The following is a 26,700-nucleotide window of genomic DNA, read 5'->3' as shown; positions in this document are numbered from 1 at the left end:
TTTCATGCAGTTAAGGCTCCACCACCTCAGCCGAAGGGAGCAGTCTGTCCTTCCGATCATCTGCTGGTCCTGATGCTCCTGCTCTTCGTCCTCCTACTCCTCGTCAGTCATTCCGTCAGCAATCGATCACCGAAGCAATTGCCAAGAGACAACAGTATGTGTGCACTCATCCAACGGCGCAGAAGCTGAACGTGCTCCTGGCCAAGTTGTTGGTGCGGCAGTCCCTCCCTTTTCAAGTGGTGGACTCTGCACATTTCAGAGAACTGATTGCTTGTGCCGAGCCGAGGTGGAGAGACCCAAGCCGTAATTTCTTTGCCAAAAAGGCAGTACCAGCCATGCACATATGTAGAACAGAAGGTGGGCCAGTCCTTAATCCTGCCGGTGTGTGCCAAAGTGCATGGCATCGCCGACATGTGGAGCTGTAACTAAGGTCAAGGACAATATATGTCCTTTACGGCCCACTGGGTAAATGTGGTTCCTGCCCAGCCACACCAGCAACTTGGCCAGGTGACTCCGCTTCCACCTCCACGTTTTCACGCCTATGGTCCTGTGACAATGTCCGCCTCTGCCTCCTCATCCTCCTCTGTGTCCTCAGCCTCCACTGCAGAGACAATTCACAGTGCTCCTCCAGCATACCACATGTGCAGGGCACGGCGGTGTCACGCTGTTCTGCAACTAGTTTGCCTGTGCGAATGGAGTCACACAGGGGAGGAACTGCTCCGCGTCCATCAAGAAATCGCATCCTGGCTTTCTCCTCGACAATTCAAAATCGGGAAGAACATGGTGTCAGCGCTGCGTCAAAGAGGGCTGAGCCATGCGTCCTGCATGGCACACGTGTTCAGTCTGGTTGTAAAGCAGTTTCTGAAGTCTTCACCCCATCTGCAAGACATCCTGAAAATGGCCAGGGAACTTTGCATGCACTTCAGCCACTCGTACACCGCAAAGCACACCTTTCTTGAGCTGCAGCAACAGAACAGCATCCCCCAACATAGGCTGATATGAGACGTTTCCACCCGTTGGAATTCCACCCTCCATATGTTGGACAGATTATATGAACAGAGAGAGGCTATAAACGATTTCTTGATGATACAGGCAGACAGAGGTACTCCCCTGTGTAACTTCCATGATAGCTAGTGGCAGCTCATGTGTGACACCTGCCATTTGCTCGGGCCCTTTGAGGAGGCCACTTTATTTGTCAGTCGCCAGGACTACGGGATGAACAATGTCATTTCACTGATTCATGTCCTGGAACAGATGCTGCTAAATCTAGCTGGCCAGGGGACTGGAGACTTGGCGACTACAGCTCACAGCCACATGAGCCCTGTGGGGGCTGAACTAGAGGAGGAGGAGGAGGAAGAGGACATTTGATTACAAGCAATGTGTAGAGAAATAGCTGGTTTTTCGACACAGGTCACAGGAGAGGAGGAGCAGGAGCAGCCGGAGGAGCTACAAAGCTATGAGGAAGATGAGACAGATGACCCAGAGACACCGTGGCAGTATGCAGTGGAGATGGAGGCAGGGAGTCCCTCCGAGACACTTGTGAAAATGGCCCAATGCATGCTCAGTTGCTTGCGTAGTGACAGCTGAATTGTCACCATTCGGCAGAGGGATGACTACTGGCTCTTCACTATGTTAGACCCTCGCTACCAGTCCAAAATGGGGGCCTTGTTTACACCCGCTGAGAGGGAGGACAAACTGAACTACTATAGAGATATCCGGTGTAGTCAGTTGACTGCTGCTGCCTATGTGCGCCATCGACCATCCTCATGCAGGTCTGACCTGAGGGGCCATCTGCGCTCACGTTCCACTGCCATGGCTGATGGAGGGGTTGGGGGGCAGGAGCAGTTCCAGATCCATCAGCAGCAACTTAAGTCTAGATTCGCTGATGAGCAGTTTTCTTCACCCACCTACTGAAGGAACTACTCACCAGCAGCAGCAGGTAGACATAGAATAGAACCTGAACCAGCAGGTTATGGCATACTTGAGTGCACCCTGCCACCCCACATCCAAGATCCCCTAGACTACTGGGCAGCCAAACTTGATTTGTGGCTGCAACTGGCCAAGTTAGCCCTGGACAAGCTTTCCTGCCTGGCCAGCAGTGTGGCATCAGAGAGGGTGTTTAGTGCGGCGGGGGCCCATAGTTACCCTATGAAGAAACTCGCCTGTCCACCCAAAATGTGGAGGAACTGACCTTTGTAGAGATGCATCAGGCGTGGATCAGCCAGGATTTTCCAACACCAGTGCCTGATGCATCAGACTAGACCATCCATGGTGCCACACCTACATTTTGACAAAAGAGACCTGTTTCTTATGGCTACCTGCTTCAGCTACTACCCCGCTGCCACCTGCCTGATGCCACACCTGCTGCCAGGTGCTTCTATAGCCACCCACCATCTTCAGCTAGTACTGGTATTGCCCCCCCCCCACCTCACCACTATGTCACTGGGCCACTCTGTGGTCTCCTCATGCTGCTGCCACCTCAACACTATGTCACTGGCCCACTTTGTGGTCTCCCCATGCTGCTGCCACCTCACCAATATGTCACTGAGCCACTCTGTGGTCTCCTCATCCTGCTGCCAGATCAGCACTCAGTGGTCTCCATGCTGCTGCCACATCACCACTTTGTGGTCTCCTCATGCTGCTGCCACCTTACCACTCTGTGGTCTCCTCATGCTGCTGCCACATCACCACTCAGTGGTCTCCTCATGCTGCTCCTAGCTCATCACTATGTCACTGGGCCACTCTGCGGTGTCCTCATGCTGTTGCCACCTCACCACTCTGTGGTCTCCTTATGCTGCTGCCACATCACCACTCTGTGGTCTCCTTATGCTGCTGCCAGCTCACCACTATGTCACTGGGCCACTCTGTGGTCTCCTCATGCTGCTGCTGCCACCTCACCACTATGTCACTGGGCCACTCTATCATCTCCTCATGCTGCTGCCGGTTCACCAATATTTCACTGGGCCACTCTATGGTCTCCTCATGCTGCTGCCACCTCACCACTCTGTGGTCTCCACATGTTGCTGCCACATCACCACTCTGTGGTCTCCTCATGCTGCTGCCAGCTCACCACTATGTCACTGGATCACTCTGTGGTCTCCTCATGCTGCTGCCACCTCACCACTCTGTGGTCTCCTCATGCTGCTGCCAGCTCACCACTATGTTACTGGGCCACTCTGTGGTCTCCTCATGCTGCTGACACCTCACCACCCTGTGGTCTCCTCATGCTGCTGCCATCTCACCACTATGTCACTGGGCCACTCTGTGGTCTCCTCATGCTGCTGACACCTCACCACCCTGTGGTCTCCTCATGCTGCTGCCATCTCACCACTATGTCACTGGGCCACTCTGTGGTCTCCTCATGCTGCTGACACCTCACCACCCTGTGGTCTCCTCATGCTGCTGCAACATCACCACTCTGTGGTCTCCTCATACTGCTGCCAGATCACCACTATGTCACTAGGCCACTCTATGGTCTCCTCATACTGCTGCCACCTCACCACTTTGTCACTGGGTCACTCTGTGAGCTCTTCCTGCTGCTGCCACCTCACCACTCTGTGGTCTCCTCATGCTGCTGCCACGTCACCACTCTGTGGTCTCCTCATGCTGCTGTCACCTCAACACTATGTCACTGGCCCACTTTGTGGTCTCCTCATGCTGCTGCCACCTCAACACTATGTCACTGGGACACTCTGTGTTCTCCTCATGCTGCTGCCACCTTAACACTATGTCACTGGGACACTCTGTGTTCTCCTCATGCTGCTGCCACCTCACCACTCTGTCACTGGGCCACTCTGTGGACTTCTTATGCTGTTCCTACCCTCCCCACTTCATGACTGGGCCACTATTTAGCCTTTTTGGCCTGGTTAATATCATAATTTATTTGACCCTTCTTCTGATCTTTTAGAAGGAAGGAAAAATGAGATGCACAAGAGATCCTGTCTATATAGCAGCTGTAAGGCCTGTATGACATGGTCCCTATTTTGCATCAGAATTGGCTTATTATTTGGTAGCCAAAAGCAGGAGTGGGTACAAAACACAGAAGACATGTAAAGATTCCATTCATGTGTCATCTCTGTTTTGGATCCACTCCGGTTTTTTTTTTTTGCTTTAGCAATACTGATGGATTGCTGACCGAGTGAAGGCGAAGACTCAACAGACAGGATCCGTTTTTTGGGCCGGTAAGTTTAACATCAGTTGTGGGTAAACTGTTTGAAGGTTGTCTAAGAAATGCTATCTTGGAGTACCTCAATGAAAATAAGCAAATAACGCCATATCAGCATGGCTTCATGAGGGATCGATCATGTCAAACTAATTTAATCTGTTTCTATGAAGAGGTATGTTCTAGACTTGACTGCGGCGAATCAATGGATGTCGTATATCTGGACTTCTCCAAAGCATTTGACACTGTACCACATAAAAGGTTAGTTTTGGTGTTGATCAAGCACCAAAGTGCTCGGGTGCTCTGGTGCTAGAGTAGAACACTTTGGGATGCTCGGGTGCTCTACAGGGTACCAGAGCACAATGGAAGTCAATGGGAGAACCAGAGGATTAAACCAGGAACCCCCTGCTCTGAAGAGGAGAGGGTGTCTGGTTCACAGGAAAAGGTCAGAAATTGATGGAAACACCACTGAAATGGTTCGGGAACAGCATGGGGAGGATGTCTGGATGCATCTTGGACTCCCAGGTTGCTGCTGGGAATGATGTTGTCCGAGTAGTATGCCACTTTTATAGACTAAGGCCTCATGCACACGACCGTTTTTTTTTACGGTCCGCAAAAACGGGTTCCGTAGTTCCGTGATCCGTGTCTGTTTTTTCTTCCTTGGGTCTTCCTTGATTTTTGGAGGATCCACGGACATGAATGAAAAAGTCGTTTTGGTGTCCGCCTGGCCGTGCGGAGCCAAACGGATCCGTCCTGACTTACAATGCAAGTCAATGGGGACGGATCCGTTTGACGTTGACACAATATGGTGCAATTGCAAACGGATCCGTCCCCCATTGACTTTCAATGTAAAGTCAGGAGTCCCTATTATACCCCCTCCCTCCCCTGTATTAAATTCATTGGTGGCCAGTGCGGCCCCCCCTCCCCTTGTATTAAATTCATTGGTGGCCAGTGCGGCCCCCCCTCCCTCCCCAGTATTATATTCATTGGTGGCCAGTGTGGCCCCCCTCCCTCCCCTGTATTACATTCATTGGTGGCCAGTGCGGCCCCCCCTCCCTCCCCAGTATTTAATTCATTGGTGGCCAGTGCGGCCTCCCCTCTTCCCCCCTCCTAATTAAAATCCCCCCATCATTGGTGGCAGTGGAGAGTTCCGATCGGAGTCCCAGTTTAATCGCTGGGACTCCGGTCGGTAACCATGGCAACCAAGACGCTACTGCAGTCCTGGCTGCCATGGTTACTTAGCAATTTTAGAAGCATTATACTTACCTGCGATGTCTGTGACCGGCCGGGCGCTCCTCCTACTGGTAAGAGAAAGGTCTGTGCGGCGCATTGCTTATAGCACAGACCTGTCACTTACGAGTAGGAGGAGCACCCGGCCGGTCACAGACATCTAAAACATTATGGGCGAGGGCCTGCTGGTGACCCTCTAAAATATTAGGGGTGAGGGTCTGCTGCTGAGCTGACCCTCTAAAACATTAGGAGCGAGAGCAGCCTAATAAGCATGTTGATATGATGGAGGAGGAGGACGAGAAAAGGAAGATTGAACCATACACCCTTTTTAGTGGTGGAAGGGCTGCATGGGAATACAGTGTATTCAATACACCATAAAAGCCACATTTAAAGTGCCTTTATGTTCAGCTGCTTTCCTCTGGTGGAGTCGAAGTCAGGGGCAATCCAGGCCTTGTTCATTTTGATAAGAGTCTACCTGTCAGCATTTTCAGTTGACAGGCGGATGCGCTTATCAGTTATTATGCCCCCAGCAGCACTAAATACCCGCTCTGACAAAACGCTGGCAGGGCAGGCCAGCACCTCCAAGGCGTAGAGCGCCAGTTCGTGCCACGTGTCCAGCTTGGACACCCAATAGTTGTAAGGCACAGAGGGATCACTGAGGACGCTGACATGGTCGGCTACGTACTCCTTTACCATCTTCCAAAACTTTTCCCTCCTTGTGAACCTAGGCCGCGCATCAGGGTGAGGGTGCTGGAGGGGTGTCATGAAACTGTCCCAGGCCTTGGAGAGTGTTGCCCTGCCTCTGTTGGAACTGCTGTGTGTTCCCCTCGTCTCCCATCCTTTGTTGCTCAAGGAACTATGTACTCTGCCGCCAGCGTTGTCAGCTGGAAATTTTTGGAGCAATTTTTCCACAAGGACCTTCTGGTATTGCACCATTTTGCTAGTCCTCTCCACCACAGGAATGAGAAATGAGTTCTCTTTGTAGTGGGGGTCGAAAAGGGTGAACAACCAGTAATCAGTGTTGGCCAAAATGCGCATAACGCGAGGGTCACTGGAAAGGCAGCATAACATAAAATCAGCCATGTGTGCCAGAGTCCCAACAGACAAGACTTTGCTGTCGTCATCAGGAGCATGACTCTCAATCTTGCTCACCATCTGTGTTGATTCCTCAAAGTTGCGTAAAACCTCACAAAGGTCATACATCCATGCCCACTTTTCGCTTGTGATGAGCGGCAGCTGACTGGAAAGGCGACGACCATGTTGCAGCTGGTATTCCACTACTGCCCTCTGCTGCTCCCAAAGCCTGGCCAACATGTGGAACGTGGAGTTCCAGCGAGTGCTCACGTCGCACAACAGTCGGTGAGCTGGCAATTGCAAGCGCTGCAGCATTGCCAGACCGGCGGCAGCTGTAGATGACTTTCGGAAATGGGCACACATGCAGCGCACCTTCACCACTAGCTCAGGCAAATTGGGGTAGGTTTTGAGAGACCGCTGAACCACTTAGTTGAACATGTGGGCTAGACATGGTATGTGTGTGAGCTTGCTAAGCTCCAAAACCGCCACCAAGTTACGGCCATTATCAGACACAACTATGCCTGGTTGTATGTTGAGTGGCGAAAACCACAGCTCAGTCTGGTCCCTTATACCCTGCCACAGCTCTGCGGCGGTGTGCTGTTTGCCACCTAAGCAAATTAGTTTCAGCACGGCCTGTTGCCGCTTCCCCACTGCTGTGCTACACTACTTCCAGCTACTGACTAATGGCTGACTGGTGCTGCAAGATGAAAATTCAGATGTAGAAGTGGAGGAGGAGGTGGAGGAGGAGAAGGGGGGGTTGCAGCCATTAATGTAGGTGGTTGCGGAAATCCTGATGGACGTAGGGCCCGCAATCCTTGTCATCGGTAGCACCTGTGCCATCCCAGGGTACGACTCGCTCCCGGCCTCCACAACGTTCACCCAGTGTGCCATCAGGGAAATGTAGCATCCCTAGCCAAAAGCACTTGTCCATGTGTCAGTCGTTAAGTGGACCTTCCCAATAACTGCGTTGGTCAGGGCACGGGTGATGTTACGGGACACATACTGGTGTAAGGCGGGGACGGCAAACCAGGAAAAAAAGTGGCGGCTGGGGAATGAGTAACGAGGGACGGCCGCCGCCATCAGGCTGCGAAAAGCCTCTGTGTCCACAAGCCTAAATGGCAACATTTCCAGGGCCAGCAATTTGGAAAGATGCGCATTTAGTGCTATGGTGGGTGGCTGGGTATTTGTGCTTTCATTCGAAGGCCTGGGGTATGGACATCTGTACGCTGCGCTGGGACACAGAAGTGGATGTGCTAGCTGATGGTGCTTGCAAAAAGTTCAGGTGCAGGGCGGGAGGCATTCGGGCCTGCGTCTTGGACAGGGGATTGGCCAGCACGTAACACAGGGGAAGAGGAGGCAGTGGTGTTACCCGCAGACACTGATTGTGGACCTAGGTATTTGGCCCACTACTAAGGTGCTTTGATGCCATGTTGGTGGTGGTGAGGTTGCTAGTGTTCACGCCCCTGCTCATTTTGGTATGGCACAGGTTTCAAATGACAATTATTTTATTGTCCGCACTTTCCTCAAAAAAGCGCTAGACTGCGGAACACCTACCCCTTGGCAAGGGAGATTGCCACAAGGGGGTGCTCCGGGGAACAGTTGCGGGCCTGTTTGGTGTGGCCCGCCTTCTCCCTTTTGCCACCCCACTGCCTCTTCCAGCCTGTTTCAGTGCTGCGGATCCCTCCCCCACTGTACTGCTGCCCTCGCTCGGCTTGCCACCTTCCCAGGTTGGGTCAGTGATTTCATCGTCCACCACCTCCTCTTCCACTTCCTCACTCTGGTCATCCTCCTGTCTTGTTGACCTAACAAGAACCTCACCTATTGACAACTGTGTCTCATCCTCATCATCAACCTCTTGAGACACTAATTGCCGTTGACTTATTGGCAACCTTGTCTCATCATCATCATCCACCTTGTGAAACACTAATTGCCGTTCCCCACCATCTTCTTCTGACTGTGGATGCTCAAGAGTTTGGGAATCAGTGCACAAGATCAGGGGGCATAGCTAAAGTTTCATGGGCCCTGGTGCAAGAGTTCAGCTTGGGCCCTCCTTCCCTCAGTGCTTTGTGGCCAGGGGCAGGGAAGCACATAGCCTTCATGCTGCCTGAGGCAAAAATTGAAACTGCACTTCCCTCCGCCCATGCCAAATTCCTGACCTAACCCCTTCCCTCCAGGCGGCAACTTGACCAGTATGTATTTGCTATAATACTGGTGTCTTCTTATGTGGCACAAGGGTCTTTGGGGCCCCTCAGGCTCCTGGGCCCGGTAACGACTGCTACCTTTGCACCCCCTATAGCTACGCCCCTGCACAAGATCTCCTCATGTCCCTCTTCAAGCTGGCATGGCGAGAGGCCCAAATCAAGGAATGGCGATGAAAAGAGCTCCTCGGAAAAACCGAGTGTGGGATCACTTGTTTGCCAAGACTCTCCATGGTGGGAGGATCAGGGTGAGGATTCTATTGACCAGACTCTTGGCTACTGAGACTGGACTTTGTGGAAGACAGGGTGGTGCTTAACCGACTAGAAGCATTATCTGCTGCAATCCAACCGACCACCTGGTCGCACTGGTGTGACTTCGAGAGTGGTGTACTGCGCCGCCCTGCTAACTGGGACATGAAGCTAGGTATCGTGGATGAGTGTGTTTCTTGTGCTCTGGCAGTAGGCACAGTTTCACAGCACACAGGGCCACGGCCTCTGCATGCACCATCAACAGCACAGCCACTTCCCCGTCCCTTACAGCTCGCCTTGAGCATATTAAACGGTATATATGCTTGCAAGTATTGTACACGTACAGTAGCGTACAGACTCGGACTGGCCCACAGGGTTACAGGTGAATCCCCCGGTGGGCCCCTGAGCAAGGTGGGTCCCTAGTCCCCCACCCCCTGCACAAGTGGCACATAACACAGTAGACTTACTGCACTACAGACATATATTCAATGTACAACACCTCAACCAGCCGATGTTCAAATAAAAACTCGATAGATTATTAAAGAAAATTCTATTATTATAGACACGATCAGAGCTGAGATGACTTCAGGGTATAGAGGAACGCTACCAGTGTCCTCTTCTTCCCAGGACCTACCTTCTCAAAGTCGTTGCAGGGACCCCTATATTCAATCATCCGGTAGCATCTTGCTGCTGTGTGAGCAGGTAATATTTGAATGTATCCGTACAGTGGGCCCCCAAAATAAATTTTACTGGTGGGCCCTAGGCACCCCAGTCCGACACTGGTAGCATAGGTTTTGTAAGTGTATGCCTAAATAAATTAAACAGATTGTTCGGAGATTAGCCTATTCTCTATGTTATGGAAGACAACTAACTATACTCAAAATCTGAGAAGGATCAAAAATCCATTAACAAAATTCTCCCTCAAAAGATGGCATGCAATCAACAAAACCCTGAACTTTCTCTCTAACAAAAGCCTAGATACACCACTCATAAGTCTCGTCCCCAATACTTGGCATATATGGCACAAAATATTCAAAAGCAACAAACTATTAGGAGAGACTCCTATTAAAAACTTTTATGAAAATGGGAAAACCTTGCCCTTAAACAAATTAAAACTCATCTATAGTCAGATAAGCATCCCTACTGCTCAATACCAAAGATTTTCGGATCTTCTAAATAAGATTCACCCTGATCATGCTGCCCCAGCTAAAGAGACTGTGGTCTCATCTCTCCTCCGCAGTCGCTCTTCCAGGGATCATCTGATATCTAAGTGTTATAAATTAATAACTGATTCGATTAAACCTTTAACTTACTTGGAGAACTGGAGCAAGGACCTGAACTCTCCATTTAACGCGACACAAACAAGCCACATACTGAAGAATGCTCACTCAATCTCAAGATGCTATTTGTATCAAGAGATGCAATACAAATTAACGTCACGGTGGTATAAAACACTGGCCTTGTTACATAGAATAAATCCAGTCACAGATATTTATAATGCGCAAACGTTATACAGGAGATGTAGTGCAGGTAATGTCGCTGTCACCGGCGGCTAAGAAAAAATTACACTGAATGTCACAGATATTTAGGATGCGCAAACGTTATACAGGAGATGTAGCTCAGGTATTGTTGCTGTCACCAGCGGCTAAGAAAAAATTACACTGAATGTCACAGATATTTAGGATGCGCAAATGTTATACAGGAGATGTAGCGCAGGTAATGTTGCTGTCACCAGAGGCGAAAAAATTACACTGAATGTCACAGATATTTAGGAGGCGCAAATGTTATACAGGAGATGTGGCGCAGGTAATGTCGCTGTCACCAGCGGCTAAGAAAAAATTACACTGAATGTCACAGATATTTAGGATGCGCAAACGTTATACAGGAGATGTAGCTCAGGTAATGTCGCTGTCACCAGCGGCTAAGAAAAAATTACAATGAATGTCACAGATAATTAGGATGCGCAAACGTTATACAGGAGATGTAGCGCAGGTAATATCGCTGTCAGCAGCAGGCTAATAAAAAATTACATTGAATGCTACAGATATTTAGGATGCGCAAATGTAACACAACAGATGTAGCAGAGGTTGTGTCACTGTCAGCAGCGGCCAAACAATTGCACGCAATTTAGCGCAGGTTGCTCTAATAATATATATTGCAGACAGATAAAACAATAGTCCTTAAAAGGACTTTTGGGTCTCTAACATCTTTCAACACTGAACCCTGACAAAAAAATGAAAAATTCCTGTCCCTACACTATTTGTCCCTTCTGTTGCAGCTCGCCCTGACTAAGACTGAGCCGAACCCGATGACACGTTCTGGCCAGCCAATCACTGTAATGCCAGTAACCAACATGGCTACGGCATTACAGTGAGTGCCAGTACTTCTCCGCACGTTTATTGGCTGCATAGCAGCCAACAAACGTGCGGGGAGGAAATTTGATCATCGCGCTCGAGTACACGCGGTGCTAAGCATCGCGATGTTCGAGTCAAAATGGTGTTCGGCCGAGCATGCTCGCCCAACACTAGTTAGTATATAAAATGAGGACTGGGAGAAAATGTCTGTATGTGGGTAAGTAACTGGGTCAGGGATAGAAAACAGAGGGTGATTATTAATGGTACACACTCAGATTGTGTCACTGTCACTAGTGGAGTACCTGATGGGTCAGTATTAGGCCCTATTCTCTTCAATATATTTATTAATGATCTTGTAGAAGGCTTGCACAGTAAAATATCAATTTTTGCAGATGACACTAAACTGTGTAAAGTAATTAACACAGAAGAGGACAGTATACTGCTACAGATGGATCTGGATTGATTAGGGGCTTGGGCAGAGAAGTGGCAGATGAGGTTTAACACTGACAAATGTAAGGTTATGCACATGGGTAGTGATGGACGAACATCTGCCGGGACGGTTCGCGAACGCGATCAAATGTTCGCGAACCGCAAGTTCGCGGTGGGTCCCATTCATTTTAATGGCAGGCGAACCTGTAAAACCTTCAGCTCATATTTGCAGTCAAGAAATAATTACTAGAAGTGCACAAATAGTCCCACAACATGGACAGTGACATACCAGATGTATTATTCGAATTTGCGATCTCCATTCATAATTTCTTTCAATGCGAAATATCGGCAATATAATTTTCGCGTCCGCGCATGAACAAATGCACTATACAGTACCCAAATGCACTATAAAGTAAGTATATTGGTATATAACACTCCGCTTCAATCCGTTTTTTGGGGGGACGAATGGTATATCACACCAGTAGAAATGATTTGTTCCAATAACGCTTGTCCCTCTATATACCTGCAGTATTGCAGCAGAACCGCACACAACTGCCGCACAATACAAATGCACTATAATATACTTTCTAACATAGAAAGTATATTATAACATTGTACAAGGAAGACAATCCATTAGAATATATATAAAGATAAAACGTAACCTTTAATAATGTTACTATGAGGGTCCATTCACACGTCTGTAAGTGTTTTGCGGATCCGCAAAACACGGACACCGGCAATGTGCATTCTGCAATTTGCGGACCGCACGTCGATGGCACTATAATAGAAAATGCCTAATCTTGTCTGCAATTGTGGACAAGAATAGGACATGTTCTATTTTTTTGCGGAAACGGAAGCACGTATGCGGAAGTGCGGATCAGCACATTCCGACCCCATTGAAAATAAATGGGTCTGCACCCGTTCCGCAAAATTGCGGAACGGATGCGGACCCATTTTGCGGACGTGTGAATGGAAAAGATATCCCTCAAAATGAAAATAAATTTAATTACTAAAGTTAAGCAAAAAGCATAGATGTGGTAGGCAATAACAAGTGCTCGGCGGCACCAAATCAGGTGCTCGGCGGCACCAAATCAGAAACCATATGTCCTACCACAATCCGGGGGTTCCAGTGCACATCCTTGAATCCCGGAGGGAAAGCAAAAAAACATCTATCCCTGGGCTAGATGATGATGTGGTATTGAAGGACAGGGTGGGCAAAGAACTGTCCCTGATATTGCCCTACAGGGGGGTGCTATTCTGGCCCTGATAGCCTAACCACAGACCACCCGCCCTGATAAGAGCGACCCCGTCCGGAACCTTACCCTATATAAAAATGGCCCTAGTAAGCCCCTAGCCTCTAGGCCCCTGACTTCCAGGTGATCACTATATAGATCTATGTGTTTTTGACTCATTATAAAAGTATATTATAAGTATATCGCACCCCTCTGTGTATCACACATCTCGATAGCACACCTATACCAGTCCTTAAAAAGACTTTTGTGGCCCTATTAGCTAGAGTTTGGTGTCCCTAACAGCCTGTCCCTGCTCCACACAGAAACCTCTCCCTACACTGGCAAAACACTGAATGTAAAATGGCGGCCAGATAAGGTTTATTTATGAGGTAGGGGGTATGTCCATATGCTGAAACATCTCAATTGGCTGTCCTGTACCACCTGATGGATGTGTCATGGGTCAAAGTTCTTCATAATGTAAAAGAATATGGCGGGCGCGAATATCTCCATATGTTTGCATGTTCGGTGAATCGCAGACATGCAAAGTTTGCCGTGAAACGACCGCCGGGCGAACCGCAAGGCCATCTCTATGTGATGGAATAATGCAAGTAACCAGTACATACAAAATGGTAAAACATTGGGTAACACTGATATAGAAAAGGACCTAGGAATTTTAGTGAACAGTAAACTAAGCTGTAGAAAGTCCAAATATATTGTCACGGATGGTGTACAGGAAACAAGACAATACCATATAAACAATGTCTCTCTGGATCCACAACTAAGGAACAAAGGGAGACCCCTGCAATAGACCTGCCACTCTCCCTCACTGCTCAGCCTATGCGAACACCCCAAAGGTGGATGGCCGCATATCCACGTTCCTCGGCTATCTATTACCTGAAGACCCTACAATAGTGAAGGGACACGACCACCGGCTCCCTACACTGACACGGAGGGAGTCAGGGTCACCTGGATCCAGAAAAGACAAAATCATAAATACATAAACAGCACTTATCTTGCAGACGACTGACGACTGAGGACTGGGAACTGGGAACTGGGAACAGCATGCACACACACTCCAGGAAGTTGTATCAGCCGCACACTACTGCATTATGGGGAGTAACTTAAAGGGTAGCAATCAGTCCAACTGCATGACAGCTGAGATAGACTAACGAGATGAGAAACTAAACCAAAACAAAGAAATTCAAGGAGGAAGATCTGAGAAGCTCCTGTGAGCGCTTCTCAGCTGTCCGGACACTCAGAGCCCACCTTCTCAGGATGGGACCTATGGAAAGCCCTGATGAGACGAGAGGCCTTAATGTCCGTCACTGGGACCCACATCCTCTCCTCAGGACCATAACCCTCCTAATGAACGAGGTACTGGAGGGAACCGCGGACAAGACGAGAATCCACAATCCTAGAGACCTGAAATTCAAGATTTCCATCAACCATAATCGGAGGAGGAGGCAAAGGCGAGGTTACAATAGGTTGAACATAAGGTTTCAATAAGGACTTATGAAAAACATTATGGATCTTCCAAGTATGAGGAAGATCAAGACGGTAGGCAACAGGATTGATGACAGACAGGATCTTGTAAGGCCCAATAAACCTAGGACCCAACTTCCAGGAGGGAACCTTCAATTTGATATTCTTGGTAGACAACCACACCAGATCACCAACATTCAGGTCCGGACCAGGCACACGTCTATTATCCGCCACACGCTTATATCTCTCACTCATGCTCTTTAGATTATCCTGAATCTTTTGCCAAATAGATGACAAAGACGAGGAGAATCTGTCCTCATCAGGCAAACCAGAAGAGCCCTCTCCCGAGAAAGTCCCAAACTGCGGATGGAACCCATTTGCACCAAAAAATGGTGACTTATCAGAGGACTCCTGACGACGGTTATTTAAAGCAAACTCAGCAAGGGACAAAAAAGAACACCAATCCTCCTGATTCTCCGCCACAAAACAGCGCAGATATGTCTCCAGATTCTGATTGACGCGCTCTGTCTGGCCATTCGACTGCGGATGGAAAGCAGAAGAGAATGACAACCGAACCCCCAAGCGAGAACAGAAAGCCTTCCAGAATCTGGAAACAAACTGCGTGCCCCTATCAGAGACTATGTCTGAAGGAATCCCATGCAATTTGACAATGTGGTCAATAAATGCCTGTGCCAGCGTCTTAGCATTGGGCAAACCAGGAAAAGGGATAAAATGCACCATTTTGCTAAAACGGTCCACCACCACCAGAATCACAGACTTCCCCGAGGAACGAGGCAAGTTCGTTATGAAGTCCATGGACAGATGTGTCCAAGGACGGGAAGGAATGGGCAAAGGAAGGAGAGGACCTGATGGCCGTGAATGAGGGACCTTGGCACGAGCGCAAGTCTCGCAAGCTGCCACAAAACCCTCAACCGACTTACGAAGCGCAGGCCACCAGAATCTCAGAGCGATGAGATCCAGTGTGGCTCTTGCCCCCGGGTGCCCAGCAAGGACCGTGTCGTGGTGTTCTTTAAAAATCTTGTGTCTCAAAGCGAGAGGCACAAACAACCTCCCAGGAGGACAAAGATCAGGAGCTTCTGACTGGGCTGCCTGCACCTCTGCCTCCAATTCAGGAAAAAGAGCAGAGACCACCACACCTTCAGCCAAAATGGGACCCGGGTCTTCAAAATTCCCACCTCCCGGAAAACAACATGACAGGGCATCTGCCTTCACATTCTTAACCCCAGGGCGGAACGTAACAACAAAATTAAACCTTGAAAAGAACAAAGACCATCTGGCCTGTCTCGGGTTCAGACGCTTGGCTGACTCCAAGTAGGCCAGATTTTTATGGTCAGTAAACACGGTAATAGGGTGTCTGGCTCCCTCTAGCCAATGGCGCCATTCCTCAAAAGCCAACTTGATGGCCAACAATTCCCTATCTCCCACATCATAATTTCTCTCTGCGGAGGAGAGTTTCTTTGAGAAAAAGGCACACGGTTGCCATTTGGCAGGAGAGGAACCCTGAGACAAGACCGCACCCACCCCTACCTCAGAAGCATCAACCTCAACTATGAAGGGTAACGAAATATCAGGTTGTACTAGGATGGGAGCGGAAGCAAAACTCTCCTTGATATTAGAAAAGGCCTTACGCGCCTCTACTGACCAGGAAGAAAAATCTACCCCCTTTCTGGTCATATCAGTGAGTGGTTTAACAACAGAGGAATAATTGAAAATAAATTTCCTGTAATAATTGGCAAAGCCCAAAAAACGCATCAGCGCCTTCTGATTCTCAGGAAGCTCCCACTCAAGCACAGCGCGGACCTTCTCGGGGTCCATGCGAAAACCAGAAGCGGAGACAAGAAACCCCAGAAATTGGATTTCTGGAACCGCAAACACACATTTTTCCAGTTTCGCGTATAATTTATTCTCCCGCAGGATGAGCAAGACCTGACGTAAGTGTTCCTTATGAGTCTTGAAATCAGGAGAAAAAATCAAAATGTCATCCAAATAAGCTAATACAAATTTTCCCATTAAATGATAAAAAATGCTGTTGACAAAATGCTGAAAAACGGCTGGGGCATTCATCAAACCAAAAGGCATAACCAAATTCTCAAAATGGCCCTCAGGGGTATTGAAAGCCGTCTTCCATTCGTCTCCTTCTCTGACCCTAACCAGGTTGTATGCCCCTCTTAGGTCTAATTTGGAAAAGACTTTAGCCCCAACAACCTGGTTAAACAGGTCCGGGATCAGAGGAAGCGGATAAGGATCACGAATAGTGATACTGTTCAGCTCCCTGAAATCCAGACAAGGTCTTAAAGAACCATCTTTTTTCTTAACAAAGAAAAAACCAGCGGCAACAGGTGACTTCGAGGGTCGTATGTGTCCTTTTCTCAGACTCTCAGAGATATAAGCCCGCATAGCGACCCTCTCAGGTTGGGAGAGATTGTATAAACGAGATTTAGGCAGCTTGGCGCCTGGGATGAGATTAATAGGGCAATCATACTCCCTGTGCGGAGGTAAACCCTGAACTCCACTCTCAGAGAAGACATCCAAAAATTCAGAGAGGAAAGGTGGTACAGTCTTAGTAGAAACCTCAGAAACAGATGTTATGAGGCAATTCTCTCTGCAAAAGTTACTCCAACCATTTATTTGCCTCGGAGTGCAGCATCATTCCAACCCGTATCTGCTGCCCATCTCCGAAATTCTGAACAGTATATCTCTGCCGATTGTTTACCCTGGCATAACAGACGTAGTCTAGACTCAGCCAGAGCAATACGATCCGGATCATCATATATCTGACCCAGGGCTAAAAAGAATTCATCCACTGAACGAAGGGGCCGTGCCCCCTCCGGCAGCGAAAAGGTCCAGGACTGAGCGTTACCCCTGAGCAGCGATATAATGATCCCCACCCTCCATTCTTCATCACCAGAAGAATGGGGAAGAAGGCAAAAATGGAGTTTGCAAGCCTCTCTAAAACGCACAAAATTCTCACTACCCCCGGAGAACGTATCCGGGAGCGAGATCTTAGGCTCAGCACAAACTCCATGAACGCAAGCTGAACCGGTCACTTGAAACTGAGAAAAAGTCTTACGGAGATCAGCTACCTCCAAAGAAAGACCCTGAAAGCGTTCAGCCAAAAGTGAAACCGGATCCATGCTTGAGACGGTTTTGGCGGCTTATAATGTCACGGATGGTGTACAGGAAACAAGACAATACCATATAAACAATGTCTCTCTGGATCCACAACTAAGGAACAAAGGGAGACCCCTGCAATAGACCTGCCGCTCTCCCTCACTGCTCAGCCTATGCGAACACCCCAAAGGTGGATGGCCGCATATCCACGTTCCTCGGCTATCTATTACCTTAAGACCCTACAATAGTGAAGGGACACGACCACCGGCTCCCTACACTGACACGGAGGGAGTCAGGGTCACCTGGATCCAGAAAAGACAAAATCATAAATACATAAACAGCACTTATCTTGCAGACGACTGACGACTGAGGACTGGGAACTGGGAACTGGGAACAGCATGCACACACACTCCAGGAAGTTGTATCAGCCGCACACTACTGCATTATGGGGAGTAACTTAAAGGGTAGCAATCAGTCCAACTGCATGACAGCTAAGATAGACTAACGAGATGAGAAACTAAACCAAAACAAAGAAATTCAAGGAGGAAGATCTGAGAAGCTCCTGTGAGCGCTTCTCAGCTGTCTGGCTGTGACATATATATATTAAAAAAAAAATGAAACTAACCTGACAGAGGATGAAATTGATGTATTGTCGTTGGGACTTAATTAACTTTGTTCCCACCTATGATTTTGATTTATTTAACACCATTCTTGATGTCAACAAATTTGTGAGGAATTTGACTTTAAAGAGACACTTTTCTAAAACAGAGATGGAAATGAGTGATATGATGACAGACATACCTATAAGAAAAAATGAGTTTGATGGTCTGTCTTTCCAGGAGCAGTGCTCTTTAATCTGCTTAATCGACCTGCAGATAGAAAATATGGATTATAAGGGGACAGTTAGTGAACAGGAATTTAAAACTATGAACCCACAGTACTATCCAGTGAATTCACATACATATAGTATGGAGACTCTTCAAGAGGTGCTCGAGAAGTAACTCACGGATATTTATAACAACAAAAAATCCCCCGATAAATATGAACACCATAATTTGACTATTAAACAGCGGAATGCCCTAAAACAATTTGAAAATCTGTCAGATCTTATTATTAAATGGCTGATAAGGGGGTTCTGTGGTAGTCATGGATAGGGAGTTTTATTATCTGGAAATGATGAATTTGCTATCCGATTCCTCCAAATACAGGAGATTGGATGAAAACCCAATATCCAAATATCAGAAGGATTATACACTCGTTATTGACAAATGAATTGATAGGGGATTCATTAACCAGAAAGTGTATGATTTTCTGTGTATGTAGGCACCGGTGACACCAATTATCCATGCATTGCCCAAAATCCTATTGTTTCAGGCATTGGGTCTTTGATGGAAAGACTGTGGGGGTGGGTGGATTCTTTGTTGCAACCTCTAGTTAGGAGACTACCGGGATATATCCGTGACACCGCAGATGTTCTCCGGGCTGTTTATGACAAACAATGGCATAGTAATTTTTCATGGCTTACCCTAGATGTGGTCTCACTTTATCCTTCCATTCCCCATGAGGTGGCAATTTGGGCTTTAGCCTACCACCTCCATGGGTACTGCAGACACACACCTGAATTTATAGATTACATCTTGGAAGTCACCTTGTTCCTTATGACACATAATAATTTTTCTTTTGATAAAACATTTTTTTACAAATAAGGGGTGTGTCCATGTGGGCGAAATATTCTTCATATTTAGCTAACCTCAATATGACATATTGGGAGGAGTGCTGTGTGTTCTCTACCGACAATCCTTTTGTAGATGCGGTGGTCTGGTATGGCAGATACATCGATGACCTGCTCATTATTTGGGACGCGGATGTGTCTGCCATACCAGACTTCGTGGATTATGTCAATAACAATCCATACAGTCTCAGGTTTACACATTACGTGGATCAGTATACTGTTAACTTTTTAGATCTCAGATTGACAGGTGTACACGACCGGAACATCTATACTGAAACGTTCCATTAAGAAGTCTCAGGTAATACTATTCTCAAGGCCAATAGCCACCATCCCATACATACGATTAAAGCTATTCCAGTGGGGGACTTCATACGTGCACGGAGAAATTGCAGCGCGGAAGCTGCTTTCTCCCATGAATGTGGAGCTATCTGGACTCGCCTCAAGACAAGAGGCTATCCGGATTGGATGCTCCACAGAGCCTTTAATATACAGTACAGACCAAAAGTTTGGACACACCTTCTCATTCAAAGAGTTTTCTTTATTTTCATGACTATGAAAATTGTAGATTCACACTGAGGCATCAAAACTATGAATTAACACATGTGGAATTATATACATAGCAAACAAGTGTGAAACAACTGAAAATATGTCATATTCTAGGTTCTTCAAAGTAGCCACCTTTTGCTTTGATTACTGCTTTGCACACTCTTGGCATTCTCTTGATGAGCTTCAAGAGGTAGTCCCCTGAAATGGTTTTCACTTCACAGGTGTGCCCTGTAAGGTTTAATAAGTGGGATTTCTTGCCTTATAAATGGGGTTGGGACCATCAGTTGCGTTGAGGAGAAGTCAGGTGGATACACAGCTGATAGTCCTACTGAATAGACTGTTAGAATTTGTATTATGGCAAGAAAAAAGCAGCTAAGTAAAGAAAAACGAGTGGCCATCATTACTTTAAGAAATTAAGGTCAGTCAGTCAGCCAAAAAATTGGGAAAACTTTGAAAGTAAGGGCTATTTGACCATGAAGGAGAGTGATGGGGTGCTGCGCCAGATGACCTGGCCTCCACAGTCACCGGACCTGAACCCAATCGAGATGGTTTGGGGTGAGCTGGACCACAGAGTGAAGGCAAAAGGGCCAACAAGTGCTAAGCATCTGTGGGAACTCCTTCAAGACTGTTGGAAGATCATTTCAGGGGACTACCTCTTGAAGGTCATCAAGAGAATGCCAAGAGTGTGCAAAGCAGTAATCAAAGCAAAAGGTGGCAACTTTGAAGAACCTAGAATATGACATATTTTCTGTTGTTTCACACTTGTTTGTTATGTATATAATTCCACATGTGTTAATTCATAGTTTTGGTGCCTTCATAGTCATGAAAATAAAGAAAACTCTTTGAATGAGAAGGTGTGTCCAAACTTTTGGTCTGTACTGTAGCTAATAATAAATGTAGGATGGAATTATTGTTTAAGAATGTAAAACCCAATACAATACAGGACAATAAAAAATATAAAAATATAAACAAAAATATAAAGAAGGGTGACAAACCTACACTAGTTGTTACCTATAGCCGGCAGTTCTCTGAAATACAGCAAGCGATTAGGAAATGTCTCCCTATATTATATGACGACAATATTCTATATGATACTCTGGAAAATGGGTGCCAGATTGTCTCAAGGAGACCTAAAACTCTAGCTAACTCTCTGTCCCCATCATTATTCATTCATACCCCTAAGAAAATTAAAGACACTTGGTTAAAATACAGGGGATTTACCAAATGTGGGGGACACCCCTGTAAAACCTGCAAATTTACTGTGCAAACAACAGAGTTTGATAATTCCACAAATACTGATACTTTCCCGATCAGAAGTCATATTAATTGTAATACGACAGGTGTGATCTATGCCATAAAATGCACCTTATGTGATCTGATGTACAGTGGATATAAAAAGTCTACACACCCCTGGTAAAATGTCAGGTTTCTGTGATGTAAAAAAATGAGACAAAGATAAATCATTTCAGAACTTTTTCCACCTTTAATGTAACCTATAAACTGTACAACTCAATTGAAAAACAAACTGAAATCTTTTAGGTGGAGGGAAGAAAACAAATAAAACTAAAATAATGTGGTTGCATAAGTGTGCATATCCTCTATAACTGGGGATGTAACTGTGTTCAGAATTAAGCAATCACATTCAAAATTCTGTTAAATAGGAGTCAGCATACACCTGCCATCATTTAAAGTGCCTCTGATTAACCTCAAATAAAGTTCAGCTGCTCTAGTTGGTCTTTCCTGAAGGTTTCTTAGTCGCATCCCACAGCAAAAGCCATGGTCCACAGAGAGCTTCCAAAGCATCAGAGGGATCTCATTGTTAAAAGGTATCAGTCAGGAGAAGGATACAAAAGAATTTCCAAGGCATTAGATATACCATGGAACACAGTGAAGACAGTCATCATCAAGTGGAGAAAATATGGCACAACAGTGACATTACCAAGAACTGGACGTCACTCCAAAATTGATGAAAAGACGAGAAGAAAACTGGTCTGGAAGGCTACCAAGAGGCCTACAGCAACATTAAAGGAGCTGCAGGAATATCTGGCAAGTACTGACTGTGTGGTACATGTGACAACAATCTCCCGTATTCTTCATATGTCTGGGCTATGCTGTAGAGTGGCAAGACGAAAGCCTTTTCTTACAAAGAAAAACATCCAAGCCAGGCTACATTTTGCAAAAACACATCTGAAGTGTCCCAAAAGCATGTGGGAAAAGGTGTTATGGTCTGATGAAACCAAGGTTGAACTTTTTGGCCATAATTCCAAAAGATTTGTTTGGCGAAAAAACAACACTGCACATCACCAAAAGAACACCATACAGTGAAGCATGGTGGTGGCAGCATCATGCCAAGGGGCTGTTTTTCTTCAGCTGGAACTGGGGCCTTAGTTAAGCTAGAGGGAATTATGAACAGTTCCAAATACCAGTCAATATTGGCACAAAACCTTCAGGCTTCTACTAGAAAGCTGAACATGAAGAGGAACTTCATCTTTCAGCATGACAACGACCCAAAGCATACATCCAAATCAACAAAGGCTTCACCAGAAGAAGATTAAAGTTTTGGAATGGACCCGCCAGAGCCCAGACATGAATCCGATTGAAAATCTGTGGGGTGATCTGAAGAGGGCTGTGCACAGGAGATGCCCTCACAATCTGACCGATTTGGAGTGTTTTTGCAAAGAAGAGTGGGCAAATCTTGCCAAGTCAAAATGTGCCATGCTGATAGACTCATACCCAAAAAGTATGAGTGCTGTAACCTGACATTTTAACAGGGGTGTGTAGACTTTTTATATCTACTGTATGTGGGAAGCACAAGCAGACAATTCAAGGCAAGGTTGCGAGAGCATCTTAATTACTGTGTAAAAGGACTCCTGTACTCCACTTTGAATTTCAGTATAAAGCTTTATTTAGTGCGGTTCCAGTCAAAAAAACGTTTTCGGCTTAATAGCCTTCTTCAGTGTAACTGGAAAGGCATACAAGGTATCACAATAAATACGTGTACAATGATTACAATACATGTGCAAAAAAACTTACAGCATTGGATTTGTTTTAAGGAAAATCGTACACTGTATATAGTGTTACAAATAGGTGCGGAATAGACATACAGCACATAACATATCGATAGAATTGTGTACAGAAAGAGGAAGACGTGTCGATATGGCATGTCAAGAGAGCGTCGTCTGTCATCTGGGGATCCTGTGGGGTCATCTCCATTGGGGTAATCCATGGTGGGTAGGTAGCTTTGGTCGTGGGTTTATTCTATGGTGAATCATTCCGTGCTCAACCCAATTTAAAGTGGGGTGATAGGCAGTAATGGTGGAATTAAGGAATAAAAAGTAAAATCTGACAAGGCACAAGAGAGCGGATCCCTGTAATACGTGTACTGTGGAGGTAAAACCTGTTCATGCAATTGGCTGGTCCAGCCCCATGCAGCATCCAATTGGTAAATGTTGCAAAGGACATAAAGACATATCGGTGCTCAATCTGATATAGCGCAAATAGATAAAGCCCTATAATATGTATGTTCTAGGGTTTAAAAGTCATGCTGTTGTATCAAGCTAGTCTAGCCAAGTGCAATTACAGGTACTTAACAGACATGTTCATGCAGGGTAGCAAAATAGCAACAAATATACAGGTAGAGAGGCAATTATGTACATGCAATATTGATGCGGTATAAGTCATTGTCTGTCCTTACCCGGATTGTTGCCGCAAGGTGTGTAAAGCTGAGTGGGGGTGGATTCCCTCAGTGGGTGGCAGAAAACGCTGCTCTTGGTTGGGCTCTATGTTCCTAAGGCACGTGGTCCGGGAGGCTGAGGCCTATAGTCCGGGTAGCCATGCTGTATGCTGTGTCTCCGTTCCCCTTTATGAGGAGGTTCGGCTGCGCTGCATGATTGGGGGGCGGATACTGGCTGGCATACTTCCGGGTATGCCATGATGGCGTCCGGAGCTTTCAGTGAGGATATGCGCATGCGCATGTCGTGTCTGGGCGGACGTTGGAGCGGCCTGTTTCTTCTATCATTGCGCATGCGTCGGGTGTTGGATCTGCCGGCTGTTTCAATATTTGCGCATGCGCCAGGTCTCTTTGCCGTGTCAGTAGCTGTCTGTGCTGGGGAGGCGATGTGGCTGGGATTTAGGAGAGTTTCTGTTATAGTTACCTATAAATGACGCTGTGGCTGGGATTTAGGAGGGTTTCTGTTATAGTTACCTATAAATGACCACCAGAAGGATGAATCTCAAAAAGGATATGATCTAGTCATCTCTTGTTAGTGAACTTGGATGAAGTTCAATATCTGCTCTAAAATCGGAATAGAGGTGTCATTAGTATTGTATCCGTTGAAAGTAATGGTCCAAGTTTGTAAAGATCAATATATATAAAAAAAATATATATATATATATAAAAATTCATAAAAAATTCAATATATACACAAAAAGGAGTGGTCTAGTTTTCAGTGCTCTATGCAGATAATACATGTAGTTGATTTGCATTAGTACAGTCATGCGGTTAAATTGCATTAATACAGTCATATATATATATATCAAATGTACATGTTGCATGTTAAATTGTAGACCATTGGCACCGGTGTCACCGTCGTTTGCGATTCCAAGATACTTTCTAGCAAAATTTACAGAATTTTACATTATATTGAACATATCGTCCGCCGGTAGTGTTCATATGATTAAGATAGATAACCTGTTATTTTGTGAACATTGATGAAAGGGAGGAAAGAAGGGATTTTTGTTACTGTAGGAGCTATATAAAGCTCCCTATTTCATAATCCCGGTTGAGTCCCTTGGGTTCCAGCGTTTGCAGACGGTGGATCCACATGGCTTCCCTGTTCATGAGGAGACGTGATAGGTCTCCGCCCCTTCTGGGGACCGTTACCTGTTCCAATACTTGGAATCGCAGTTGGGCAATAGTGTGGCGTTTGGCCGCAAAATGTGCGGGAATGGGCAGGTGATTGTTTTCACATCGGATGTTGGACTTATGCTGGCATATCCTGTCCCTAATGGTCTGGGTTGTTTCGCCTACATAAGTTAGGCCGCAGGGGCATTTAATGACGTAAATTACGTTGGTGGAGTCGCAGGTGAAAAAACCTTTTATAGGGATCCCTTTCCCTGTTAAAGGGTGGAAGATCTTGTCACCTTTCGTGACGTGCGAGCATTGTGCGCAATGAAGGCACGGAAATGTGCCTTTGCGCTGTGTTTGTAGGAGCAACTGTCTCGGCTTCTTGATATTGGAGCCCACATCTGCCCTTACAAGCATGTCTTTCAGGTTCTTGGGACGTCTATTGCATGGGAGGAAGGGAAGTGAGAATGCCTCGATGTGTGGATACGCCTGGTGAAGGAGGTGCCAGTGTCTGCGTAAAATGTGTTGAATCTTATGCGAGAAGGGGTGAAATGTGTGTACGAACGGTACCCTTTGGGTCTGTTTCACCCGGACCTTCTGGCTAGGTTGTAAGCATTCTTTTATCACAGTGCTAGGGTAGCCCCTATTGAGAAAGCGTGTGGACATTTCATTTAGTCTCATTTCTTTTGTTGTCGTGTTGTCGACTATGCGGGATATCCTTTGAAATTGTGATCGTGGGAGGGATTTTTTCATGCTGGTGGGATGAAAACTGGAATAATGCAGTAGACTATTACGGTCTGTGGGTTTTGTGTAGAGGTCAGTATGTAGAACACCATCGGGTTCCTTTGAGACTATGGTGTCGAGGAAGTTGATTGATGTGCTGCTGTGGTGTAGGGTGAACTGGAGTTCAGGCCAAATGGAATTTAGGTATGTGAGGAAGTCGTGTAATGATTCTATCGTGCTGTTCCATATGCAGAAGACATCATCGATGTATCTTTTCCAGGTTGTTATGTGTTGTTGAAATTCTGTGTTCGTATAGATGTGGTCTTCCTCAAACATAGCCATGTAGCAGTTAGCGTACGGGGGCGCCATGTGTGCCCCCATCGCGGTCCCCTGTTTCTGAATGAAGAAATCGTCTTCAAACAGAAAATAGTTTTGGGTAAGTACAAGATGTAGGAGGTCCATACATAGTGATAAAACTTCAGGTTTGGTGCCCGTTGTTTCAAGTAATCTCTTGGTGGCCGCTAGGCCTTTGTCACGTGTTATTGACGTGTAGAGGCTTACCACATCAAGGGTGGCTAGAATAGAGTCTGGCTGCACCTGTTTGATATCCCTTATGAGATGTAGAAATGTAGATGTGTCAAGAAGAAAGGACTTGGTGGTTTTGATTTTGGGTGTGAGGATCTTCTCTAGGAATTCAGAGAGGGGGGACAGAATTGAGTCAGAGGATGAGACTATTGGGCGTCCTGGTGGTTTGTTGAGACGTTTGTGAACTTTTGGTAGTATATATAATACTGGCGTTATTGGGTGTCTTTTAGATAGATAGGATACTGTTTCTTTATCTATGGTGCCCCTGTCTAGATGGGTTATCAGGGCCTGCTGGATATTATCCCTAATGGACGAGATCGGGTTACGTGGTACCCGCTCATAGATATTGGTGTCGTTCAATTGTCTATGGATTTCCTCAAGGTAATCCCTTTTGTCCATAACCACCAGAGCTCCGCCTTTGTCGGCGGGTTTGATGGTTAGTTCCTTATCTTTTTGAAGACATGTTAGGGCATTACGTTCGTCTTGCGATAGGTTGGATTGACATGAAACTTTTCCCCTTTCGATGTCCCTCCTGAGATTCTCCGTGTCCCTCGTCACCAGTGTAATAAAGGTTTCCACTGGGTGGGAGTTCTTAGGGGGGTGGTAAGTGCTTTTCGGTTTAAGGCCTAAGTCTTTTGAGGAGATCAATGCTCTCCCCTCATCCAAGGTGGTATGGTGAGGGGAGGACCACTTGTCCTCCTTACCGAAGTGGACCTTGAGCCGTAG

General features: G+C 46.5%; 1 long non-coding RNA gene across 1 annotated transcript in view; it reads right to left on the bottom strand.

The window, feature by feature from the left end:
* The window catches only part of LOC120995773, a 45,264-nt gene that overhangs the window by 5,254 nt on the left and 13,310 nt on the right, over window positions 1-26,700 (bottom strand). Inside the window, exon 2 of the long non-coding RNA XR_005777664.1 lies at window positions 18,344-18,411. This is a non-coding gene — a long non-coding RNA (uncharacterized LOC120995773). The remainder of the gene's footprint in view (window positions 1-18,343; window positions 18,412-26,700) is intronic.

Source organism: Bufo bufo, chromosome 3 (genome assembly GCF_905171765.1).
Source record: "Bufo bufo chromosome 3, aBufBuf1.1, whole genome shotgun sequence".
Classification (NCBI taxonomy): Eukaryota; Metazoa; Chordata; class Amphibia; order Anura; family Bufonidae; genus Bufo; species Bufo bufo.
Note: the sequence above shows the minus strand (reverse complement) of the source record. Positions and strands in the feature narration are given on the sequence as shown.